General features: G+C 42.9%; 1 long non-coding RNA gene across 2 annotated transcripts; it reads right to left on the minus strand.

Moving 5' to 3' along the window:
* Nucleotides 1-3,269: 3,269 nt before the first annotated feature.
* On the minus strand, nucleotides 3,270-4,501 carry LOC127338845 (uncharacterized). 2 transcript variants are annotated; one of them, XR_011754348.1, is made up of 3 exons: nucleotides 3,683-4,501; nucleotides 3,383-3,570; nucleotides 3,270-3,309 (listed from the first exon to the last, which is right to left on the minus strand). It is a non-coding gene; the product is annotated as an uncharacterized lncRNA (long non-coding RNA). The 2 variants fall into 2 exon arrangements; XR_011754347.1 differs by having other exon boundaries at nucleotides 3,271-3,312.
* Nucleotides 4,502-4,951: the final 450 nt, after the last annotated feature.

Consider the following 4,951-nt stretch of genomic DNA (forward strand, 5'->3'; position numbering starts at 1 on the left):
CATGAATCGCTGAGACTGTCTAGTAGCAGAAGCAGGTTTCTTTTTTGGTTGCAGCTGTTCTATCACCGATTCAGGTGCATATTGAATGGTCTTCCTCTCATTGGTGGTTCCTGCGAAATTCTTACTTGAAGCTGCAGATTCCTAGCACACATAAACGATATTTCAGTCTACAGAAGTCCCATATATGATGATATGCAAATGGGATAGAATGAAGAACAGTAAAGGATGACGTGCATGCTGAAACATATATATGATGCATTAAGGAGACCTAGAGGTGGCATGTGAACATGTTTGGTGGGATTCAGGATACAAGTATACAACACATGGAAGTTGCAACAAATATCTCAAAGTAAAAACACAGAAATCACCTGGTGGGGTTGAGGAGAATGGTCAGGCAAGGCATCTTCCTGAGTCAGCTCTCCAAGCCGCTCAGCAGGAACAAATTGTGCATCAGCACATTGGTCTTTATCTATGGGGAGGCGAAAGGGTTCTTCTCCGATTTTGTTCAGGTTTGCACTAGAGGCAATAGCGTTACAAATGCTTGTGCCCACACGGCTTGCATATCTTCTACATATATTCCGTATCCGTTTCTCTTTTAATTCATTCTTCTGTATTGCAATAATATCTAGCATGCATTACAAAAAAAATGCTAATGAGATGGCGGTGCAAGTAAGCAAAAAAATACTTTTCGAAATCACATGCATAACGAATGCGGCCATATCAACCTTCTTGGAAGTGGGCGCGTGTACGCTTTGGTTTCCTGCTGTGGACCATGGGGGCGCCCATCTCTCCAGTCCGGTGGACGGAAGGAGTAGGGGATTAAGATACGAGAACCCGGCGATGGTGACTGTCGCTGACAAGGCGGCGGTGGAAGTCGGCTACGGAGGAGCTCGTATGCGCATGGTCGTCGGTGGGGGTGGGGGAGGTGGAAGCTACTCCGGCTTGCTAAAAAGCAAGGGAGACGGCGGAACGTCGTCGGTCACTACGGTGGCCGATGAGAAGGCAATAGTGCTGGTGTGGGAGTGGGACAGTGGGCCGGCGCCGGCGTGTGAGATGATCCGGTGGGTCATGCAGGGTGGAAGCGTGAGAGAGAGATGCGGGGTTCGGCGCCGCCGGTGATAGGTCTGAATTGAGCGGTCCGGGGGGATAAGATCGACACTGTACTTATTTCACATCGCTTTGAATTTTGGAAGCGGGAGGGGGGGATTTCGGCGGGAATTTTGGGGCAGAGTTGAAATTATTACTGGTTGGTGGAAAACTGTGGAACCCTAGCCTACGAAATCCCAAGTCTGAAGCTGAGGGTCCTTTTGGTGTGGCTTTTTGGCTTTTGGATTTTGGAAGCCAAAAGAATATAATATTTGTTTTTGGCTTCCAAAATCCAAAAGCCAAAAAGGCAAAAAAAAAAAGCCACAACAAAAGGGCCCTGAGTATGTTCGGGGTCAAGGGGATATGCTTGTTGGTTCTTGGGTGCATATGATCTCTTTATTTCGAAATTCATCTTCTATACATTTTGAAAAATGTCAAAAAAGAATAAAACGAAAAATGCATGTGTACTTCTTTGCTTGCTTTATACACATAAAATATTTCAATGGAAAATCGAATAGTAATTTGGGCTATGTAAAAAAGAGTTACTCCGTAAAAAAAATGTGCTAACCATAAGGCTTTTTATGAGACATGATTTCTCTCTTTTTTTACATCAACCATGAAAAAAACTTGTTTTTTTTACATCAACCATGAAAAATACTTTTTTTTACATCGACCATGAAAAATACTAGGAATTTGCTAAGAGCATTCTCAACGTGTAGCCAAAAGTGGTTCCATATTTGATTTTTGGCTTTTGGAACTAGTTCCATACATTGTAGAGGTAGTTCCAAAACCAGAAAAACAAGGAACCGGAGCAAGTAGGTGCTCCGATGCCAAATTTCACTTTTGGCATTTGGAACTAGTTCCCTACATTGTGAGAGTAGTTCCATATTGGCTTTATGTGTTGTTTTAGCTTGATGGCGGGTCCCACGTTATAAATATTTGGAACCACTACATTGTGGAGCTATTGCTATATTTCACACCAAAGCCAAATTCACCATCGTATCAGATTTGGCAATAGCAACATTGTGGATGCCCTAAAGTTATATTTTCCATCTTGTACACAATTAAAAATATCTTTAAAACAAACAAATCTCTAATGTCTAGGTGTACCATCTATACTAGTACTAGTATATACTAGTAAATTACACGTGCCTTGCACGTGAGAGCTCTTTTTTTTAGTGAAACAACTTCGACGCAGGATTTTGTGAAGCTTTTTAACTTAATTGGTCAAACATGCGAAGCATGTGCCATTTACTTGTACAACTTTATCGGAAAAAAATTACTTGTACAAGCTAGTTCCCCTAAGTACTACCAGCACATAAGTAAACAAAAGAACCAGGGACATCATCAACTGAAAACAACAATCTATTCATATAGCGGCTCTTGCATCACCCTTTGAAAATCATCTACCTGCAAAGATGAGTGCAGAGTTTCGCTCGTGCTTTCACCTGTTCCAAGATCTTCCAGCTTGATCTCATGGACATCTGCATCAGCCAAAGCGGTAACCAAGTTGCCAGCCACTAGCTTCTCGCAGATCAGCAACAGCATGTAGGCCATCTTGAATTGTAGAATTCCATCCTCGGTTCATTTCTTTGTTCCGCCAAGTGGCCACATCCAAGTCCTTTTGAAGACGCCTAATCTTAGCTTCCCCATTGCCACATCCTTCTGTTTTGTTCCTACAAACGTTTGCATCACTAGAACTCTGGACATCTATGCTACAATGCTGCTTGGCAGGGACATGAGCAGTCACTTGCTTCTGCGATTTGCCATGCATAAAATCAATCAGCAGATTAAAAGGAAATATGTTGGTTGATTCATGTCACCACTTTGAGCAACCCATGAGTTTCTAAACCTTAAATGGAGTCTAAAACATTGCAATAAAAGGGTGGGTGCATCATTTGGATGCAGAGGCTGGGGCGACCCTATTTTCAAGAAAAAATTAGGAAATCTGAAATCTATATCTATATCTCTACCATCTATACCACTCCACTCCAGTTGACAGTTTGATCTCTTTCAGTACATTAGATTATGTCATGTTTAAAACACTATTATAAAATTACCTCCTTAATGTTGAGCTCAGGAGGATCCAGATGTGCTGATCCTAGGCGGCCCCTCAAATGATTGCTTGCTAGAACAATAGGACCAAATCCCGCCTCCTTTCTACCAATGTACGCATCACAAAGCGCGCTCACTGTCTTTGTTAGGAACATGAGCAGTGGCTAGCTGCTGCAAATCAAAGTTCATCAAATCAATCAGCAAACAACACATATGAAATTTGAGCAGTGCGGCTAAATACCTTCTTCAGCAGCTGCCCCACGGAATCGTCCTTTTGGCGGCACATCACACGGGTGAAAAATCTCGGCAACGACTTGGGGTGCGGTGATTTTGTCCCATTCCACAGTATGCCGAGCTTGGCTGCAATTATCTTATTCTGCAAGATATTTTGCCTCCGAGATTCTTCGTAGGCATTCTCGAGGGGAATATCTAGCAGGCATTACAAAAAAAAACAGATGCTAATAACAAGCAGTGGAAGCAAGCAATAAACTAGTCTCGGAAATCAAATACATAACAAAAGCTGCCGGACAAAGTGTTCAACCTTGGTCGACTGGGGAGGTGGCGCGTTGGCCGTTCGTTTTGGTTCGGTGGATCATGGTGGCGCTTTGTGTACCGATCTCGCCAGCCGGTAAGATGAACCAGTGAGTCGGGGAAGCAGATCCGACGAAGCGGACGGAGTGTGGTTGACGGCGTCGCTGAGCTGGCTCCGGCGCGGTGGATGTCGGCTACGGATGGAGGACTGAGAGGGAGCGAGACGGACTAGGTGCGAGGTAGGGAGAGAGGCCCTTGCTTGTCCGTGGGTGGGGCTGGATATAGGGGAAATGAAAGCCCTAGAAGATAGCATCCTGCTAATATCCTAGTACAAAACAATTGAACTAGAAAATCCCGCCAATATATGGTGCTGAATTGCGGGCGGCTCATAGCTTGTGCACAAATAAAATGGGAAAATCCAAAAAATGTACTAGTTCAACAAAAAAAAAACTCTAGTGGCAAAGTCGCTAGCTCGCCATGAGAAGATGCACTCCGCCAAAAAAATGTCATGAGAAGCTAGTTTGCTATGGATCTTGCATTAACCCTGCTCGATAAAATGGTGGGCACAAAAGACAAGCTAAATCAAAAATAATGGTGGTAGAAAGATGTAACTCTCAAATGTAAACTCTACTAAACAGGGCCAGCTCAAAAACATGCCTCATATTATTAGTACTTCCTCCGGTCCATATTAACTGCCACTAAAATGGATGTATCTACAAATACATCCATTTGAGTGGCATGTATATGGATAGGAGTAGTAGATCAAGGAGTTGCGAGACAGTGGAGGAAATGAGGTGGGGAGGAGGAGGGTGACGACCAGACCCCCACCTCCACGGCACCGCAAAATAGAAGCTAAAATATGTGAAACAGTGGAGGAAATGAGGTGGAAAGGTCTTCTTTTTAGCCCCAGCGTCACCGCAGATCAGGTGACATGCACCTATTGCATGTCACCGTGTGACATGCGGTTTAAATTCAAATTTGAACACTGTGAACAAATCTGAAAAAAATCATGCATGTTCATAGATATTAAGATAACCCCTAAAAAATTCAAGTCAAAATTCGAAACATACATCGAGAAACAAAAAAGAGAAATCTGTCATGAATAGTTCCCGAATTCAAATCTGAGTTTCTCTGTAGACTATTCACATCTGAGTTTCTCTTTTTTGTTTCTCGATGTATGTTTCGAATTTTGATCTGAAATTTTTAGGGGTTATCTTAATATGAGCTGTGAACGTGCATGATTTTTTCAGATTTTTTCGCAATGTTTAAATTTGGATTT

This window comes from Lolium perenne, chromosome 3, assembly GCF_019359855.2.
Source record: "Lolium perenne isolate Kyuss_39 chromosome 3, Kyuss_2.0, whole genome shotgun sequence".
Taxonomy (NCBI): Eukaryota; Viridiplantae; Streptophyta; class Magnoliopsida; order Poales; family Poaceae; genus Lolium; species Lolium perenne.